The sequence below is a fragment of the Triturus cristatus genome, chromosome 10 (assembly GCF_964204655.1).
Source record: "Triturus cristatus chromosome 10, aTriCri1.1, whole genome shotgun sequence".
Lineage (NCBI taxonomy): Eukaryota > Metazoa > Chordata > Amphibia > Caudata > Salamandridae > Triturus > Triturus cristatus.
In genome coordinates, this window is record NC_140593.1 from 754,272,793 (window position 1) to 754,294,302 (window position 21,510).

The 21,510-nt window shown below is 46.0% G+C and overlaps 1 protein-coding gene across 4 annotated transcripts in view; it reads left to right on the plus strand.

Annotated features, from left to right (window-relative positions):
• Positions 1-1,597: 1,597 nt before the first annotated feature.
• LOC146789955 (uncharacterized) overlaps positions 1,598-21,510 on the plus strand; it is a 90,871-nt gene continuing 70,958 nt past the window's right edge. Inside the window, exon 1 of one of the 4 annotated variants that reach the window (XM_085628267.1) lies at positions 1,598-1,713. The gene's annotated coding sequence lies outside the window, so the exon portion shown is untranslated. Of the gene's footprint in view, positions 1,714-2,214; positions 2,295-21,510 lie in introns of those variants that run through there. The other 3 variants (XM_085628269.1, XM_085628268.1, XM_085628270.1) reach the window with 3 other exon arrangements.

Sequence of the window (21,510 nt, forward strand, 5' to 3'; positions counted from 1 at the left end):
TGGCACAGAGAATGTCAAAGTGCCGGATGAGAGGCAAGAAGAAGTGAGAAGTGTGCAGAGGTGATCGGGAAACAGACACGGAGTAATCATTAAGTGACAAGTCCAGACTGAAGTCTGAGATGACTAGGCTGGAGAGAGAAGTGGGACGGAGGCATGGAGTAGCATGGGTTGTGTAGCTGCTCCATGTGTTACTGAAAGGTATTGTGAGATTTTTCTTTTGGGGTATTAAGTTAGATACTACGAGGATTATCTAAAGAAGGTTGGGAGAAGCTAAAATATCGTTGTGCGCAATATTAAACAACTCAATTAATAAATGCATAAAAATGGGACGGGGTACTTCACTACATCAGGCACAGAAACGGCCATTTCCTCATTCATTCGACTTGTTACAATTATTTTTCACAGTTTTGCAAAGGGAGGCTGTTTTTGTCTTTGTCCACTAGATGGCGGGATAACACCACAGCATGTATGAAGATATCGAGCCAGTAGCTGATTCTGCTTTCCCTCTTAATTTGGTGGCTCTCCCACGCTAGAGGTCCCTAAATAAGTGGCTAAAAGTATATTCCATCTTCTGTGCTAGTGCTCGCGTGCTCCTTCCTGCCTCCCTTGACAGCACATGTTGCCCACTCAGAGGAATTTCTACACCCCTGTCCGTCACAGTACCAGGCACCTTACGGCATCGTGTCCTCTCTTAACTTTTCCTATTCCAAGATGGTAAAGGGTTAAATTTGTTATTTTTACCACAAATGATTCTAGGGCTCGCTTAAAAATAGAAATAGATTAATGGAATCTAAAACCTGAGCATACTGACGATTTGGCAGCCATGGCTCTATAATTATTCAATTTCTCGCAAAGAACGATTTTATCAAAAACTGCAAAAAGGATAAATAACATATGCAATTTATTGAACAAGAACATCGAAGCCCCTTAGAGAGTCATACAGAGTACTTGTTGCCTCTCCTGTGAAATCACTAGTTTGAAAGCGAAGGGGCAGAAAGCCCCAGTACAGTAATGCCTTGGAGAGACGACGCCGCTGTCTTCCTGGCTTTGGCCCGAGTGCTCGTCATCGCCACAGACAAACGCTACAATAGTGCACAGCACTACTAAGTAGCAACCAGTAGGGCAGGTACTACTGAATAGACCCTTGCATCATCAGACCTAATGCTCGTCGAAGATCCCCGTGACCAGGAGAAACCACCTCTCCAGCCGGACTCGACCATGCTATAAACTGCCAATTTAAAACATCCCATTGCCCTCCCCTCAACCCTTCCTCCCCTCGACCCTTCCATCGAGAATTGTGTGTGGCTGTAATAAAACTTGTACAGGCGAACACGGCCGACACATTCGTTACAGTAATATGAGATCTATAAGGTATAGGATACAAAAGGCCAGATATAATCAAGCGGACTTCGCTAATTGGAGAAGTGGCTAGAAAGGTACTTATATACCGAAAGACACCGGCAGACTCTACAGCCAATGAGCACCTTCAAACATCGTGCAGGGTACAAAGCCTGGTTGACGCGCTGCCAGTGCTCCAATCCTACGCCACCTTACGTATTACGAACCCTCTCCTTCCTAGACACTCTTAGAATATGTTCAGACGCGGGATTGGTCATCATGTTACCCGGAAATGAAAACATTATTACTAAAACATCAACCCTTAAAGATTAATCACGAAGAGCAACTATGATGTTGAAGACACGGCTCGTGTGTGTAAGTAGAGGATGTACTTCTCTTGATGGCAGCTTTTACTCTTGCCTGCTTAGTGCTAGTCAAGATTGGTGGATTCCCACAATGGAAACATCTTTCCTGTCTTCTCTCTCTCCCGGTTAGCTCCACGACCCACCTGCTACAAATGAAGTACGACAGGGTGCACCTTAGAGCTACACCTAACCAGCAAGGAACTGCTTTACTTTAATATATCAGAACATGAAGTGCAGCTATCGTTGCCTTTCCACTTACTCAGCATATAAACAAACGGCCCTTAAAGTGGTATGTACCTTGGCAGTGGGTGTTTGTCGACCCCTTGAGCTAGTCACCATGTCGGCTTCGCCTTTGCTGTCGGGCTTCGCAAACATTACCACCGGTTGGGGCAGGGCTTTGAGTGGGCCGGGTCTCACCGGTCCTGAGCACTGGCAGTTTTTTAAATGATGCCTCGAAACGGGTCTCTATCGGGCTCTGTTTTGTGACCTGGAATAGGCGGTCCGTTTATTTCCAGACTGTAGTGACAGCAGGCACATCGATGTGCGCTGCTCACTTCTTACTAGTGAAGTTATGGTATGACCTCGTGCCAGGTGAGCGTTGTAGAGGAAGGAAAATCCTTAATTTTTCGCTGTGTTTCCCTTCTTTTTTGGAAACACAGGAGCAACAAAATTGTCGTGGTGTCACAAAGGCTTCAAGTGGAAGCTTTTTCAAAATTATATGCAAGCCATAGTTGCTCCTTATTTATCTTATGCAACTAACAACCATTGACAAAGCCAATATACCTGACTTGTTGTAGTTATGATGTCACTTGTATCATATATCTGGATGCAATGACGGAAACCGCAAAATACAAGCCAGGCAGCACACTATGCTAAGCACAGACTTTTTGCGTAGGTGTTTTAAGCCACGCCCTTAATTACATTAACCACGCCCTTCTGAGAGACCCCCCAATTTTTTCATCCCACTTAAAGCCCTGGGTTGGGGTACGTATCGCAGATTTGAGTTTCATACTTTCTGGTTCGCCCTTATGGCAGCAGAGAGTTTGGCGAACACAGAGAAGCAAATATTTTAAATGTCATCTTTGATATTTAGGGAAAGTGCAACTTTTTATAGAGTACTTCAGGGGGCTTGTTAACCATTTTAACTCCATTCCTGGAATATTTTAGCTCAGTTAAAACTTTTCCGGATATTTTGTCGTGCAAAAAATGAGGAAATCCTGCTGCATTCTAATTCCAGCAGCTATTATTAAACCAGATCTTGGCCGGTCCCATTAAAATATGCTATATGTAAGAGATGTATGTGCATGGTAAGAATGTAAGAGGTATATGTCTACATGAGTACTTAAGTCAATAACGAAAGATAAAGCATTTACTAATTTATTTTTGTTTCTTTAATTTCTTCCACTTCTCTACTTACCCCACTATAGGGTGTCCAAGCGCTTTAGGTTACACATATATTATACTGTTGCAATACATCATGCAACAAAAAGTTAGTCAATATACAGGGAATGTTACAGAAGACAATATGGGTTAAAAGTTGTAAAAATTGCATATTATCCGTCCAAATACACAATACGTGTTAAGCTGGCCTGTTAAGGGGGGTAGCACAAGTCCGGATTTAAAACAAGTGGCGTCTGCAGAATGCAGTGGCTAGGGTTGCCTGTACTAAGCCTTTATCGTTAGCCAAAGGAACTATTTTAGCAATGTTGGAATAACAAAAGCCTGAGGGAAAAAACCTAATAAAGTTCTTGCATTTTGTAGGCAGCTACTCAAGTCTGGTTCATAACTCATTGTGCTATATTAAAATTACTTGTAAAGTGTGGCTTAGAGGCAACACAATTGTATGTGCAACAAAAGCATTACCTCCTCGTAAGTCTTCCTCGCCATATGATTAACTCAGGGAGCTTCAGCTCCACACCAGAACCCTCCAAATCAAAAAAGTTAGCCTCCCATCCCTTCCCAATATGGCCGACCCATTACACCCCTGACCTCTATAAGAGGCGGGCCGGCCCAACCCAGCAGCCTGTTTTCTTTTGTTCTGCATGCAGATTCTCTAGAGCATGCTGTTGTATCAGGTAAGTGGGGGCGAGGTCCTGCTCTAGCAGGTCCCTGGGGAGGAGGCCCTGCGCGAGCGGGCTCATGCATTGGGTGTTTCCCCCACCTTGTGGCTAGTCCTCGCGCTTTTTTGTAGCCCTGCTGTAGTGGGCTCTGGCGGTAGCAGGCTCCTCGGTGTGTTTTCAGCCCTGCCCTAGCAGGCTGACCTGTTGTTTGGCCATTTCGATCCTCGCGCATCTCCTGGTCTTGGCTAGCACATCGGTGGGGCGTCTGGAAGTTTTTACGGCCTCCGGTCTTCTTGTCTCCTGCTCGCACAGCCGGCTTCCCGCTTGGCTGCCGGGGGTGGGTTGCCTGGCATGGTGTGCTTGCTGTCCTCCCTTCCGGCACTCTGGGGTGTCCCCGTAAATACCCGAGCTGTGTCGGGGCCTCTCTGTCCCTTATTGTGTCTCGTGGGAATGGGGAATGGGCTCGCCGGTGGCTTCATGACCTCTGAGCCTACGCTGCGGGTGATTTGCAGATTATGCCTCTGCCTCTCTCTGATGCTCGTTCTGGGGCGCACTGGGTCCTCTAGCTTCCTGTGGGCTGGGGGGGGCTCTGCTGCACGGGGGCGGGTGCTCTGCGCCTGAGGGTGCATGGCGTGGAGGCGTTTCATCCGGCAGCGTGCAGTCCCATGACCTTTGGTGTAGAGGGGGTCTTGCAGCCCTGGGTCCCGCTATGGGGTTTCCTTGTGCTCCTTGTTGACGCTCCCGGCTGTTTCACTGTTTGCCGGAGTTTGTGTGCCGGTTGTCCTCCCTGTTCGGGGCCCTTTTTCCGGCATTGCTGCTTGACTCGGTTCGGCGCTTCGGTTTCTTCCTCTTCCCGTTTGGGTCAGGATCTTTTCCGGGCTCGGCTTACGCCTCCGGCCCCGCCCTTCCTCCTCCCACTTCTCTACAGGGGGTTGGCGGCCTGTCATGCCCTGCTCGGACTCCCCTCCTCCCACCTCAGTGGGCTCTGTCCGTGCCCGGGCTGAGTGCTATGCCCCTGGGGCGTTGGGCGTCTGGTTACTGTGGTGTAGAGCTGAAGACACCAGCGCGGTGGTCAGTGGCGGCAGTATGTCTGTTTTTGCCTAGCAACTTTCATTGGTTGTTGTTGGGCTCCCCTGCTCGTGTCCAAAGTGCTGTGGCTCCTTGGTTGGTCTGCTGCGGGGTCGCTTTTTTGGCTATCTCTCTGGTCCTTCTCTGGCGGGTCCTGTTTCTCCGGTTCCGGTTTGCCGGTGGGGTGTTGGTGTTTTCCCCTTCCAGTTTCTGGTTTCCCGGTTTTTGGTGGCCTTCCTCCTTCTGCCTGTCCCCCTTCGGCAGGTTTCGCGTGGCCCCCAGGCTGTTCTTGTCGGGGTTGTCTACCTTGATAGGGGCGTTCCTCAGGGAGTTTTTTGGGTGTCTGTGTGCTTGGTTGACAGACGGGGCATGCCCGGTCTGTCCATTGAGGGTCCTCACCGTCCAGTTGGTCTCAGTGCCTCTGGGCCTTCCTTGGTTCCGTTCTTTCCCAGCTTCGCCTGTTCCTGTAGGTGTCTCTGCTTTTGCCCCAGTGGTTCCCTTTCCGCCCTGTCTGCCGGTGCGGCTGGTGGTCTTTCTGTATCCCCTTCCCGGGTGGTGTCGTCCTTTGCCGTCCTGTGGGGAATGCTTGGACCTGCAGCCATACCACCCTTAAAACTCCTGATCTTGTCTGATCCTAGATGTTAAGCAGGGTTGGTCCTGGTTAGTACCTGGTTAGTACCTGGTTGAGAGACAGCCTGGGAATACAGGTGCTGTGGGCTTTTAAGTTCCCGGTCTCTGCTGGGTCAGTTGGTTCACCTGATGGCAGGTTTTCTTGTCTGACATCTATTGGCCGCTCCTTGGCTTGCCTGGGGTTTGCCCATGCCCTGCGGGGCCTTCTTATTGCTATTTTGGGCAGTTTTTCCCCTTCCATGTTTTCTGGGGTGTTGCGGGGTTTGCCCCTTTGGCTTTTTGGCACGGTTGTGCTGTCCTTGACTGGGTCCTTTTTATTCCAGTTCCTGTTTGAGTCCCCGGTATTGGCTCTGTCTGCCTTCTCGTCTGGGCTCCTGGCTTTGCGCTTTTCTTTGGTCCCTTTTCTTACGTGGGTTCCGGGCTTGTTTGGCCTGGTCGGGGCATTTGGCCCGTTGGGGGTGCTCACCTGGGTGCTTCTCCCTTGGTTTCTGCTACTGCGGGTGTTGGTCCTGGGAGCTCTTGCTCTATGGTCCGTTTTGTGCTTCTGGGAGCACTGGCTCGCGCAGGACATGGATTTGTCTCCTGTCCCTACTTTCAATGTTTCCAGCGTTGGTATCCGTTCTAACGGTGCCCTTCCTTGTCCGGGGTTGCTGGGTTTTCCAGGTTCTCCTTCCACGGGCGGGGCCCGCGCTTCCTGTGCGTATTTTGTATCCTCTTCTTCTTTGTCCCTCGTTTTGGGGTACTGGGGCCTGCTGGCTCGGGATGCTCCCTGGTGTTGTTGACATTGCTTGTGCTCGTTTTGCCCGGCTCTTCTGTCCTTCCCGCCTTGGGTGTGTTTCTGCCTGTGGCCTTGCCTCCCTGTCCGCTCCTGTTCATGTCGGCTCTTCGTTGTTCAGGTGGGTCGAACCAGGAAATTGGCTGGCTGTGTGGCCTCCAGGGTGCTTGCTTCGGCAGCTCGCTTGCTTCTTGTGGAACGTTATGGGGCAGTTTTCCTGGCCCCATGGCGAGGCGGTCTCGCTCCTCCGGTCTGCGTTCTCCTCCCTGCAGAGTTCTGTTTGCTTTCTTGTGCATGGTGGCCCCTGGTGGGCTTTTGCTTCCTTTCTGGTGGCTGGGCCCTGGGCCTGGTCCCTTCTGCTCTTTGGGCTCCATAGGCGTCCTTATGGGTTTTCTGCTTTTTTCGCAGTTGGCTGGTTGGGTTCCCTTGGGGGCTGGGCCATTCCTGCGGCTTACTGGGTCTGTTTTTCCTTGTGCCTGCCTGGGTTCTCTTATTGGTGTTGCGCTCCCTTCCAGGGGGTCCGTTTTGTGCTTCTGGGAGCACTGGCTCGCGCAGGACATGGGTTTGTCTCCTGTCCCTACTTTCAATGTTTCCAGCGTTGGTATCCGTTCTAACGGTGCCCTTCCTTGTCCGGGGTTGCTGGGTTTTCCAGGTTCTCCTTCCACGGGCGGGGCCCGCGCTTCCTGTGCGTATTTTGTATCCTCTTCTTCTTTGTCCCTCGTTTTGGGGTACTGGGGCCTGCTGGCTCGGGATGCTCCCTGGTGTTGTTGACATTGCTTGTGCTCGTTTTGCCCGGCTCTTCTGTCCTTCCCGCCTTGGGTGTGTTTCTGCCTGTGGCCTTGCCTCCCTGTCCGCTCCTGTTCATGTCGGCTCTTCGTTGTTCAGGTGGGTCGAACCAGGAAATTGGCTGGCTGTGTGGCCTCCAGGGTGCTTGCTTCGGCAGCTCGCTTGCTTCTTGTGGAACGTTATGGGGCAGTTTTCCTGGCCCCATGGCGAGGCGGTCTCGCTCCTCCGGGCTGCGTTCTCCTCCCTGCAGAGTTCTGTTTGCTTTCTTGTGCATGGTGGCCCCTGGTGGGCTTTTGCTTCCTTTCTGGTGGCTGGGCCCTGGGCCTGGTCCCTTCTGCTCTTCGGGCTCCATAGGCGTCCTTATGGGTTTTCCGCTTTTTTCGCAGTTGGCTGGTTGGGTTCCCTTGGGGGCTGGGCCATTCCTGCGGCTTACTGGGTCTGTTTTTCCTTGTGCCTGCCTGGGTTCTCTTATTGGTGTTGCGCTCCCTTCCAGGGGGTCCTTTGTGCGCCTGAGGTCCGTGTCCCGCCTGTTTATCTCCTTGATGGTGGGGTTTTGGTGACCTTCGTTTTTTATTGTTCGGTTGGCGTGCTGGGTTCCTTTCTGCACCTCCTTCCGTTCTTGCGACTCCTGCCTGCCTGCCTGTCTGTTTTGTTTTGGCTGGTTCCACTGCTTCGGTCCTCGGGTAGATTCGACTCGCTCTGTTGGTGGTCCTCCATGCGGTGTTGCTGTGTTTCGGTCGGGCTGCGGCTCTTCCTGCTGTGGCTTTTTGTTGGGCCACTGTGGTAGGGTTGTCCTCTGTTCTGTTCTAGGCATGTTTGTTGTTGTTGGGCCAGTACAATCTGGTTCCGTGCCTTCTCTGTCCTCCTTCGGTTGTTGGTTTGGGCAGATTTTCTGGCGGCCCTACGAGTCCCGGGCATCTGGGTTCTCGGCCCTCTCTGTGTCTTTCTGTCCCGGGCTGGTTCTTTCTGCTTGTGGTTGCCTCTCTTGAGTGGTCCTTCCACTCGTCTGGTCTTTTGGGTTTGCCTGCTTCATTGGCATCCCCTTCTGGTCCATTGGTTTTTTGTGAGTTTTCCATGAAGTCGCTTGGCTTTGGTGTGTGCTCACTGAGTTAATCTTGTGGCGAGGAAGACTTACGAGGAGGTAATGCCCCGATTACTTACTGGTAATCTTCATTACTCCGAATATAGTCTTCCTTGCCACATAAGTTCCCATCCATCCCTCCCTCCCTGTCTGACTATCGGCTTTTATGCTTGGTAGTTCCAGACTGATGGGTTGGGTCGGCCCGCCTCTTATAGAGGTCAGGGGTGTAATGGGTCGGCCATATTGGGAAGGGATGGAAGGCATGGGAGGCTAACATTTTTTGCTTTGGAGGGTTCTGGTGTGGAGCTGAAGCTCACTGAGTTAATCATGTGGCAAGGAAGACTATACTCGGAGTAATGAAGATTACCGGTAAGTAATCGGGGCATTAACCCACTGAGCTTTCTACATACAATATGAATCCGTGATTTGCATGTTACATGGTGTGCTTTACAGTAGGCTCATTAACCATCTATGCCATCTTGTGGTGAACCTGAATTTTGACTAGTCAGCACACAGACCTCTCCAGAAGTAAGTGCATTACCCTCCAGGTTATCCTACTATTATTGTCCCCTGGAAGTTGTTGAGTACAAACAGGTATTTGCAGCAGGTGCCTTAGCCCATAAGATATTTTTAATTACAGTCTATTTATGACCAATTACATTAGCAAGATTAGTTTTATGGTCACATTTGTTGTTATTGGTAATTATGTTGGGTCAAAGTTAAAAAAAAAATATGAGTTGACTGCCCCATCGTAACTACACCCCCTTTCTGGTCCACTCCATGACCACCCAAATTGTGGCATTGCGGAGTACATTTTTGCCATATCCAGCACTGAACTGTTGTATTTTTGCATTGCTGGTAAGTACTGCTCTAAGGGTATTGTTGGTGACACATAGGACTACAAATACTGTAGTGGTCCTTGTGTGGGTGTATTCTAAGTTAACTACTCTGCTCTCCAACATAGGAAACATAGGCCTCCCCACACAAAAGGAGCAACTATCGGTTATTGACTCAGTTCCTGGGAAAGGAAGGGGTGTGGGGAAAATCTGCATTCGATAACTAGCTTGTCTACTCAACCTAACTAATGTTCTTGACTCATAAACCGATTTAGGGTGAGAGAGGTCAGTACTGGACAAAATGTATTTCATTACTTGTGCAATGGTCTAGCGATACCTTTGGAATGTTTTAGTATTTTGCTGTGTAAATTGTACTGTGCATCTTTTATGGTTATTTTAAACCGAAATAAAGATTACATTGAATTGAATCGATTAAAAAAATTATGTGATCCCGTGCAAATATTTTAATTCACTGAGCTACCATTTTCTCCATTATTACATATGAGAGTACCTTCAAATATGCAAGTTTAGCATGTCTACTGTACATAAAACTATTTTGTTTGATTTAATAGTTTAAACATTTACTCCATATATAAATCAAATCTAGCCACTTATAGGATACACATGACCCCTGACTTGACTCTTAGTTCGCTAACAGCATTGTCATCAGGGCGGGGCAGTAATGTTTCTCACATTATGTTTAAAATCTACCTCTTTCAATAAAAATGCAACTAAAGCGTGAAGTGGTAGCACACTGTCATTTGCAGTCAACACATTTTCCATTGAAATAGCCACAAAAGTTCTCACTGACATTATGTTTTACTGATAAAACTATACAGTGCATAAAAATAAGGTTTTGAAATCGAATCTCTGCAAATATTTGTCATTTGCACATCACAAAATAGTGTTCTGATTTGTTTTTCCCCTATTTAAATCTTTGTTTGCATCACACTTCTGAATTACAAAAAAGTGCTTTCGTAATTCCCAATATATTTTGAAATATTTGTACTATTATTCATAAGCAATTTAAATGTGAGTTAGAAAAAAAACTGACATCCTACAGCCTTTTGTTTCACCATGGATGTCATACAGCTCACTTGACAAAATCCGCTAGCTGTAGTAAGGAAAAGTATACACCATTTTCTAGGATAAGATAAGCAGCAGTTGGTAAAAAGACAGACATTTGACCTCTGTCATTGAAAAGGCACTGCATGTGTCAAGATAGAAACAATATTTAAAGGCATCTTTATTGCTAATTCACTTCCTGAATTAACAGAACACCTGTTTCTTTCCAGCTCCGGTTCACTTGCCAGAACGGGCCAGTAGGTGCTACAAATTGCTCGATCTGATAAAATCTGACTCACCATAGCGATTGGCCGAGTAGATTTTTCTAGGCCTGTTGGGGATCCCCAAGCAGCTCCCTAACAAAGTCAGTGGGTGCCCTGGGTGGGACAGGGGCACAAAAATAAAAAAGCAAGAAGAAAGTGGAGAGTGGCTGTAAGAAGCTTATGAAAACAGCAGGCGGACCGGCTAATTAATAACTCCTTGAAGAAGCACTCTATAATGCCCTTCGCTGGGCCGTTTACATGTTTTTCTTTCCTTACGTTTGCTCCCGGATGGCAGGGTTATCTCCAACTGGTTCACAAAGTGTCAAGGGGGCTGCGGGGAGTGCAACAGCCCTTCCAGAAATATATTTAAATGTCGTCCCAAGTCTCATGGCATATTGAGTTCTAGGCCTCTGTTGGGGTTTACGCTGTTTTTAAAAATGTACTTTCTGAGCGGGAGTTGTTGCTCTTGTGCCCTAGAGTGGGGAGGGACTCCAAAAACTTGGTTTTATGGCTGCCTTTTGTGATCTGAAACAAGTTGAAGAAGACTGACATACATGTTTGTAATCATTTTGAACATGAATGACTTTTTGTAAGATTGATTTTAATAGTGATGATATGGTGGTATAGGGCTAAAGTGTAACATTATTATTGTTATTAGTGTGGTGACTCCCATACAAAGCCAATAGGGCTGCTTTATATTGATGTTGTGATCCCTTGTCTGACCAAGCCAGTAAGCCTGCCTTATGTATGATGAAACTCTGTTATAGTGGGAGGTTAAGTGTGGTTTAGGTGGGGGAGCATTCTGATTATGGTGTTTAGGACCCATTGGGGTGTATTATGACATGAGATTGTCACCAAAGGTACGCCCATCTATCTGAATGTATGTATTTGTAATTAAATTCACAGTATTTAGTAGTGTGTGTGAAATAAATGTACTTTCCTCTTTAAAATAAAAAGCCCTGACTGGAAATGATTTAGTGTTGTTGTTCAGCGTCAACTAATGAAGATCCCTAGCCTACACTGCCTCCCCTGAGTAGGCCTTGGACTGATCTGCCTTACTACCCTGAGATGCATCTAGTCTAATGGGATGAACCAGTGCCCCTCAGGACCTGGGTGTACAGGAATGTGGAGAAAGTTGGTTCTGTCGGGTCACAGAAATGATTCTTGGTATACTCCATAAAATGCAAAACAACAGTACTCAAACTCTTCAGTGATAATCAAGGAAAAAGTAGAAAAAACAAGGAACATGAATCACTGACGCACCAAATTTGAATCCATCACAGACTGTATTTAAGTAAAAATCCATATATTCATTGACATTTTATGATGTTGAACTGACATTACACGGGTGTCAGAGTTCATGAACATACAATTTGTTCATACGGCGCAGGTGCTATGGTGAAAAAGTGCAAAAGAAGGTGCTAAATGTCAACATGATCTCTATACAGTGCTGTACGAATTGTTGAAAATGATCATTTAGAGGAAATCCATCCCTAGGTACATGAAGCTCTGAACCACTCGGGTTTTAAATTTCCATTTCACGTGCAGCGGAGAGAGTAGGACGTTTCGACCCCAAACGTGATTTACTAATAAGCATACCGGGTCTTCCTCAGGACAAGGTGATACAAGGGACAGCCAGAGTTAATGGAGGAAAGATCTTCAGGGATTGGTCCATATTTGGTTGGACTCTGGGACATTGAATGAAGTATGTGTATGTTCACGAACTCTGACAGCCGTGTAATGTCAGTTCGACACCATAAAATGTAAAATAATATATGAATTTTTCCTTAAATACAGACTGTGATTGAATCAAATTTGGTTTGTTGGCGATTCATGTTCCTTTTTTTTTTTTTTTCTCCTTTTTTATTGATTATTACAGAAAATTTTGAGTACTGTTATTTTGCATTGGTTATTATTGAGTATACCAAGAATCATTTCTGTTACCCGACAAAACCAACTTTCTCCACATTATTACCCTGAGAGTCAAGTGCTAGTATAGTGTACTTGGTGTCCAATGAGCTTGATACTTGTGTACAACTCAAATCCTTCACAACTAATAACCCAATGTCTTACACCATTGTTCAGCAATTTTAGCACAAATTTGTTAGTGGGAGCTGATGGGCAAGGAAATTTGACTTACTGTGCTTTAATGTCTAGGTCCTAACTCTGGTTGCCCACTTATAATGTTGGGAGCTGGTTATGGTCCGTCGATAACACGAGTGTGTTTGCTGGATAGCTTGGGTTGGCATCACAGAAGACTCTCTTTTTGGCTATTTTAAAGGTGTTTCCCCTTTCAATTGTTTTATGTTTAATGTGGGCCACTGCGTTTTGCCCAAACTGTGGTGTTTGTTTTTTGCTTAACAGGTGGAGGCACTGACTATTGCAACATGTATTGGCAATGCCAATAGGACAGCCTTGTAGTGGAAAGAGCCTCTGCAGTCACCAGGAGGTTTAGGCACTGGAGTCATCCTACATGCAGTCTGATACTCATCTTTGCATTCATTCAGTCATACATCCCTTACATACACCCTCCCATAATAAAACGAAAACGCGTATATAATATAAATTAAAAGACAAAAAATTGAAAAAGCAGAACATGTAGTCCCAAATTTAGCGCACATATGCTTGCAATAAAAAAATTGAACACAGCAGCAGGCAGTCGTGTTTCAAATAATAGTATACCTAGTTTATCATTTTAACTCTCCAAGATGGCTGATGACTTTAGAAGCAATGTGTTGGCAGCTTTAGAGCGGTAAAACAAAGATACACTATGCAAAATACCATTCACAATATCTGCATTAGACTGACAGACCATCTTGAAATGGTACAAGTGCATAGAGCTCTATATTGATCCAAGATGACTGAACTGATGCTTCTAAATTTGGCTGACACCTAGGAACTGTTAAAATAGTGATACAGAATCGACAACATCATTCCAAGGTGGCCACCCAGTTTAGAAGCAGTCGCTGCGTCGAATGTGGCTTACTTCAGATAAAAAGAGCAGCAAGTGAACAACCCCATAGCACTGTTTGAGGAGCTGCAGGATACTCTAAAAATAAAACAAAAACAAACAATAATAGAGAAACCACATGAAGGATGAACTATAAAAAGAGAAAATTGGATAACCTAATGACTGGTCTACTGACCATGACAATGAAATGCTCTTCTTTTCAGTTGAATGTGCAAATGTGCTCAAGAAAAATATAGTCATTTGTAGGAAAACTGATCCAGTTGCTGAAGGGGCTCAGCCCATTGTCCCATGCCGTATGCTGTCCCGGTTGGAAGCAGAATGTGAATAACGATTGATTAAACCGATTGTAGTAGAGGAATGACCCATAGTCCCTCTATGTATGTGTATTTTTGACAAACTGCTTTTGATTACAATACCCTGGAATAAAATTAAACCTTTCATGCACTCCTCAGAGGGTCTAGCGTGGATTATCACAGCGCAAATCCTTTACTCTTCAGTTTTGTCACTGGGGTAGCCAGTGCCAAAGTCGTTAGATGGAACCATATTCTGTGAAAATTGATTTAACAAAATACCTCTCTAAAGGCTTTAACACCATGTCAAACCAATTCACATTCTGGCTTTAATAAAGGCTTTTCACACTAAATCGTGTAAACAGACCCAATATATGGCATCTGCCTTCTTTCAGTCAAGTTTATAATCTTTATAATTGTCTTGTCACCCTAACCAAGTCAAGTCTACTCTAAGAATAACATTTTCCTCGAGCCAACCACCAGGCCTAAAATTACAACTATATGGAAAATGTTCATTGTCAAGGCAATATATAATCCCTCCACTACCTAGGCAGATTCAAAAAGCTCACCAAACGAACGCCCTACAGCCTCTCTTACGAAAAGTTCATTGCCCCCTCCACTCCCCCCCCCCCCCTCAATCAGAACCACTCCAAAAGAGTCAAAGAACTGACACTTTGCCTAACACCACCAGTGTTAATATGCACCTTGTCAGGTGTGGGGCACGCAGTCATGCATTTATAATGGCAAACAGAATAAAAAGTGTCAATTCTTTTTTATATAAACCTGGAAATTAGTCAAATTATCCCCCCCAACAAAGCAGCTCCAGAGCAGCATTATTTGTCAGTGTGAAATGAAATATGCTATGATGTTTAAGGGAATGATATGGCACTGAAATCTTTTAATTTGGTCAGGCCACGATGATAATAGTTCCACGGCTACTGTACCGCTTCACAAATCTGCCGGTAATCCCACTCAGAGCATTCTTCCGTGATTTAGACTCGCTCCACAGTACACTAATATGGGGAGCAGGCAGACACAGGATAGCACTTGCCAAATTACAATTTCTCCACTCACCGGGAGGACTAGGCACACCCTCCTTTGAATCGTACTTCCTGGTGGTGCAACTGCAGTGGTTGTCCTACTGGACGGCAGGCAGACACATGGGTGAGACGCATACGGCGACCTGCCGGACTCCCATCCCAGAACTCCGTTGTCTACTACCACCAGATACCAAACCGCGGCGCACATACCTGATACAAGTGTCGGTGGCCCACAGGTGTATGAAGAGGATACATCGGATGTCGGCGGGGGCACCACAATGCTCCACTCTACTTCCCCTTTTTTGCTGGCCCAGACGAGAAATGTACTATACATCAGGCATGCTCCGCATCTGGACAGAACACTCACTGACTGAGATAGAGTCCCTGCTGGAGGACGGACAGCTGAGACCTTTTGGTCAAATAATGGATGAATATGACCAAGAAAAAAATTGGGATGCGTTTAAAAACAGAAAATGAAACGTTGAAGTGTCATTTTTAGGTCTCGCCTAGCGTTGCTGCGCACATAAGTAGCTCGCTCGGCGAAATTTAATGCAGATGAGTACTTTCTGAAAAGGGCTTGAAGCCCCGCCCCTTATTCTCATTGGCTTGCGTCACCGTTTATGTTAAACAGTGCGCCGGCATTGGAATTAATTTATCCAGGGTGCCTCCTTTTCACTTTTTTGGCCGGCCCACCCTGACTGGCTCTCCTGCTTTCCTTCTGTCGTAAAGGACTTTCTTATCTTTATGGGGCCATGTGTTTTAGAAACCCATGGCCCCATAAATACAAGAGATCCGTGGAATTTTTTCTATGTATCCTGTCCTGCTTATGGGTGTATCTTTCTTGGTATGAGTTAATGGATGTTTCGCTCCTAAATTCCACATACTTTAATCGAGGTTCTATCGGGTTGAGCTTTTCAGAGGTTATTTTCTTTTCATTCTGTGCATTATATTATACAGTTTGAAAGAAAATGTGCGGGTGTTCGGGGTTGTGGGTCGGGATGGGCTGTTGGTCAGATGTCTTACTGGGGATCTGACTTAGCCTCCCAATTTTCAGTCCGGTAGGGGTGTCTTCATGCAGGAGTGCTCTGCGACCGCATGGTCCTGGGACTGTCTCACCGAGAGCCGCTTGGAGGTCGGTCTAGCCTGAAAATATTCTCTTGTCCCCTTTGGAAAATCGGTATGATGCTGCGCGTAGCAATGCAAGGACTTGATAGAGACAGGTGTGGGGGCGGCGGCTGCCGTTGTGAAATGGGTACCCCACGATAACTAGAGGGAGCGACACTTTAAAGACCAAGTTCTGATAATTCCGGACCTAAGCAGGGCAATGCGAACTAAAAGACGAGCTCTTCAAATCGTCAAGGAAGAGTTCACGCTGGGTATGAGGGCGCTGTACCGAGGGGAAGAACGTGGTGTTCTCACACCCGCAAGAAGCCAGGGCATTTGCAGGCTGGGTGAATTATCCAACACTGCTTTGCGAAAAAACAAGGCATTTGAAGTTCGGGTGTCTAGAGAATGTTTGAGAATTCGGACCGATTCTCTGGTGCGTAAGCTCTCAATGAGCTTGAAGACTGAACTGAGGAGGTAGATGGTTTTTCTCCACCTCCCCTTTTTTCCCTCCATCTTCCATTCCTTAAGTATTCCCTTTGAATAGAGTTTAAAAACATGCCATCAGTGTGCGATGTTACTCCTATCGGTGTGTAATTCTGAGATACTTGATTGCCCTTTTAATTATAAAGGGCTTTGTTCTCGAAATCCTGGCTTGGTGAAAATGACTTTATTGACCCGTATGTAGTCTGTGTCCAATAGAAATGCTTTGAACCTAATTGAAAACCCATTATTCATAACTTAAAATAATAGTATTTGCTCTCTTCTCTTTGTTCTTATAATGAGGCAGCAAAGAGACTGTTTGAGGGGATATTTTATGAACAGAAAGCTGTATTTATTGCTTCCCTTGAAGCCTAGCTTATAACAGCGTGCACCTCTTATCACCATGGCCCTCGTCCCTGAGTCCACCCCGGGCCTTGGGGTCTCAGACTGGGGAGGAGGCTTGGCTGCAGGGAGGAGGGGATTCTTCAGTGGCATTTACGACGATGATAACCAAGTCTCTTTTCCCTGAATTGTATTTTGCGTTATTGTTAACATGCACTCAGGGCTTTAAGTGGGATGGAAAAAACTGGGGGGGTCTCTCAAAGGGGCGTAATTAGGGGCGTGACTTCAAAACGCGTGAGAGAAAAATCTGCACCTAGCATAGTGTGCCACCCGACTTGTATTTTGCTGTTTCTGTCATTGCGTCCAGGTATGATACAACAAGTAACCTCATACGTACAGTCAGTTTGCACTCTGGTTTACCCTGAATTAAAACTTTAGTCTGCAGCAAATTGGCGCAGCCATTGGAGCGGGCCTCGGCAATTTCTGGCCGAGGAGAGGAGCATGGCGGCGGCAGGCTGAACGCCGGTCGTAGGAACGCCGAGGGATGACTCGCCCTGGTTTTTTTTTTTTTTAGGCATGAGAAGACCTAGGCGGTATGAATATTTATCCTTAAGAGTGCTTTGAAGGCTGTAAGAGTACGGCGAGGCTGGTGTGTGGCCTCGACCTCAGTTTCGATTTAACTTGTGTGTCTCCTTCGCTCGTTTCCCACTATCCCGAGTTTTGGGAATTATCTTCCGTGTTCAAGGCGGCAGGCACTAAGACCCTGTGTCCAAGGGACGGGTGGTCCATATGGTGTGTGGAGGGGCGGAGAAGGCGGAGCTGACACTTCAGGAAGCCGGACCTGCTCCGGGGTGGCTATTTGGACATCGCCGGACGGTTTTTTGGTCTCGTACCCGCTTTGCTTTATCATTATTGCAGTTTCGAGGACCTGCCTGCAAGCGCACTGTTAGTGCCCCACGTTTCTGCCAGATTGCAGCGCCTACGCAACCTACAGCGGTAAGGAGTTTAGGGAAAGGGGAGGTCGAACAGAGGGGGTGCATGGAGCAGGAACCTATAGAGATAACCGCAGATATCCCCTCAAGAGAAGGGGGAGTATCAGTGCTGTGTCTGGACTACGAGCTGGAGCAAAGGCAGAGGCTGCGACAGGCCGTAAAAACGACTGTTTTACCGAATTCTGACTTTTCGATCAGTCCTGCTTCTGCCATTATTAAACCTACAAAAGTCCGCAGAAAACAGCCGTCAGTACCACTATCACCATCAAAGAGTCACAGAAATCGATATCTGTTAAGGTCACAGCAGGAGTTGTGCCTGAAGGGCAGACAGGATTCAGCGGATAAAGAGCTTCTGATGCCTCAAAACTTCAGCAAGGAGAAGAAAGCGGGTAGTTTTAATAAAGGAAAAGGGTTGAAAGGTGGTCAACAGTTCCAAAACAGTTCACCCTCACTTAAGTCTTTTTTTAAAATAATGGAGAGGGTTGCTAGTTCTGGCCCGCAGATGGATAGAGGTACAGCGGCTGAAGGGACCTCGGGTCCCCCTATCTCTACAGAGAATAGATTTGCGCTTTTGGAGGGCCTGCATGACAACGGGGGTGAGGAGGCGAGGGCAGGTAACACTCTTGACTCAGGTTTGTTAGCGGAGCAGTTAGCAGGCAATTTTACAGTCAGTCCCCCTTCTCCCTTTCCTTTTCCTCAGACCATATGTGCTTTACAAGCACTGCAGGCTCCGCAGATTTCTGCAAAAGAGACGCTCCTTTTGCCCCAACCACCCATAATAGAGTGCAGTACTAACAGCCACCCTAAGAACTTAGTTCTGTTAGACGCCTCGATACAGGGGGATAGACAGAGACCTGAGAATCCGGATGGAGATAGGCTGGGAAATCTCTTTCAGTCACTGAGAGGGGACCTAATGTCCAAATTTGAGATCTCAGAAAATAACCAAAAAGCTATCCAGGATAGGTTTGATTCATTGGAGTCCAGACTGGATGACCTTGCTACTCGTACAGGAAATTTGGAGCTGAAAGTCACAGCCCTATCTGAGTCACCTCGGGGAAACGCTAAAGACATTGACATTCTAAAAACTCAAAATAGGACCCTCTCCATAGATTTGGAGAGATTGGAAACGCAAGCCCGCAGAAATAATCTTAGAATCCTGAAGATACCTGAGGGAGAAGAGCAGGAGGACATTAAGGGGTTTGTTTGTAAGTTACTCAAAGAGGGAGTCCTAAAAGATCGGCCCGATATTGTCCTTGAGACTCAGATACAACGGGTGCACAGGGATCCTTTTAAGTTACATACGGATAGGAAGGCACCCAGGAAGATTCTTGTTAATTTCCTATCTTACAGTGTCAAGGAGCTGATTTTAAGCAGATGTCTATCCCGCTCAGTCCTTCAACATCGGGATAATCCATATCTTATTCGATCAGATATAGGGGGAGAACAGCTCAGAGGCAGTGGGAACTGGGTTCCAGAATGCCGGAGTTAAGATCATATGGAGCACAAGTTCAAATGAGGTTCCCCGCCCTATTAAAAATCATGTGGCAGAACAAAATGTATAACTACACTCTGCCGGAGGACGTGGATGATCTTTTATCCCAGATGAGACTGAAAAAATCATAAGTAAGATCAAAATTGGACTGGGGACATGAATATAGGAAGGAGGATGGAGAAGAACATATGTGTATATATATGGACATCATAAGAAAAGTGCGAAGTAGTTATGTTACAAGTTACCGGAGGGAGGGAGAATAAAGAAGAGGTTTAAAATTAAAAAAAAAAAAAAAATAGTTAGAAAAATAAAATAAAAAAGGGGGCGCACATAAAAATAACACTTATTCTTACTAGGTAATATCTCTACATAATTAAATCATGTCGCTTGGGTTAAAGTGAATCACTTAGTTGGGGGTTGTCCTTCGGGGTTTCCTAAAAGGCGGCTTTTTCGCCAGGTATGAGGGGAGGGTTCCTCGGGGGGGAGGTGGGGGGTCACTGGGTGGAGTGGAAAATAGGAAAAATTGTCCTCACATGCAATCAAGACATTATATGTTTCCAAACTGGGGATGTTAAGTGGGCACAGGTCGGGCTATGAGTAGGGCAACAAGTTTAAAAATTATCTCCTGGAACGTGAATGGTTTAGGGGGAGGGAGAAAACAGTCCAGGGTGCGTGAATACTTAAAAAATTTGGACCCCCATATCATTTTATTACAAGAAACTCACTTGGAACTGAACCCGTGCAAAATGATATTTGCTGGAGAAGGGTGGGTTCAGGAAATCTTGTGCTCAAGGCAGAAAGGGGTCACCAGAGGAGTAGCATTGATTGTTATGGCAAACAGAGGGATCAGGGTATTGAAGTGGGATACTGACCAGTCGGGTAGATGGCTGGTGGCATCCCTTTCGATATGTGGTACTTTGTATACGTGTGCTATTTATTATGGTCCGAATGAGGATAACCCCGGTCCTCTTTTGAGGCTAGCGGCCGGACTATTAGGGACATCGGCCCCGGTTTTTTTAGGGGGGGATTTTAATTTGGTTTTTGACCAGGTTTTAGATCGGACCTCCAGGGCTAAGTATCAAACGCCCTTTAAAATGACCTCAGCTTTGGGAAATATTATGAGAGACTTTAATTTGCTGGATGTGTGGCGTTCTAAATATGGTGAAAGGAGAGGATATTCATTTTACAGTAAAAAATATAAAGTTTTCCAGAATTGATTATTTCCTACTAGATCAACGATTGCTCGCCGATATAATCTCAGTGAGCCATACTCCCGTAGGGATTTCAGACCATTCTGTAATAGAATTAGTCTTTCTGCTGAGTTCTAAACCAGTAGAGTCCAGGTGGACGTTAGATAGGGCACTTCTTTTGGAAACTGATGTAAAAGTAGAACTAACAGAGAGAATTAGGGAGTTTTTTATATTTAACATTGGTTCCTCTGCAGTTCAAATAGTTTGGGAGTCCTTTAAAGCCTTTCTTCGCGGATTGTTGAGTTCTTTAATGAGTTATAGGAGAAAGATCTTGAAAAGAAAAGAGTCGGAGGACTTTAAGGCAATAAAGGAAAAAAGATCTTGAACTACAGCGGGCCACTGTTTCAGACAGGGGGGGAATCCCTAAGTTGGAGAGAGAACTATTAGACCTGCAAACATCATTTAAAGCAACCACAGATAAGATCATAAAGGAAAGATGGGAGGTTAGTAAATTAAAAAATTTCGAATATGGAGAAAAATGTGGAGCCCTCCTGGCCTGGAAATCCAGAACAGATAGTTAGGAATAACATTAAATTGTTAATTCAGAGAGAATCAGCCCTCCCAATCATTGAGGATATGGCCATCCGAGAGGAAGCAAGGGGGTTTATGCAGGGTCTATACAAGGAAGACAACAATAGTGGACCTGAGGAGGTTAGAGCTTGGTTAGGTCAGAGGGATTTGCCCCAGTTATCCGATGAGAATAGGTCTTATCTGGAGAGTGAAATCACGGAGGGGAAAATAAGAAACCAACTCAAGAAAATGAGTCGTGGTAAAGCAGCAGGCCCTGATGGGCTGCCGACTGAGGTTTACCTGGATTTTCTTGATGTGATGGTCCCGGTGTTAACCATACTTTTTAACAGTCTGTTTAAACACGGTCATAGTATCCCCCCTTCTTGGTTTGAAGCCACAATAACTCTCATAGCCAAGCCGAACAAAGACCCCCAAAAGATAGAGTCCTACAGGCCTATATCTTTATTGAATTCTGATTTAAAGATCTACTCTGGGATACTGGCCACGAGACTTGCTAAAATTATATAAAAACAATTATCCACCCAGATCAAAGAGGGTTCATCCCTGGGAGGCAATTGAATGAATTAACATTCCAGGTGATCGGGGCAATTGATTTTGCGGAAGAGAGGGGGTTGCCATTAGCAATAGTCGCAATCGATGCGGCCAAAGCCTTTGATCAGGTTAATTGGGAGTATCTTTGGGCAACAATGGCCAGATTTGGTTTTCCACAAGTTTATATAGAAGGGTTCAAATCACTTTATCAGAGTCC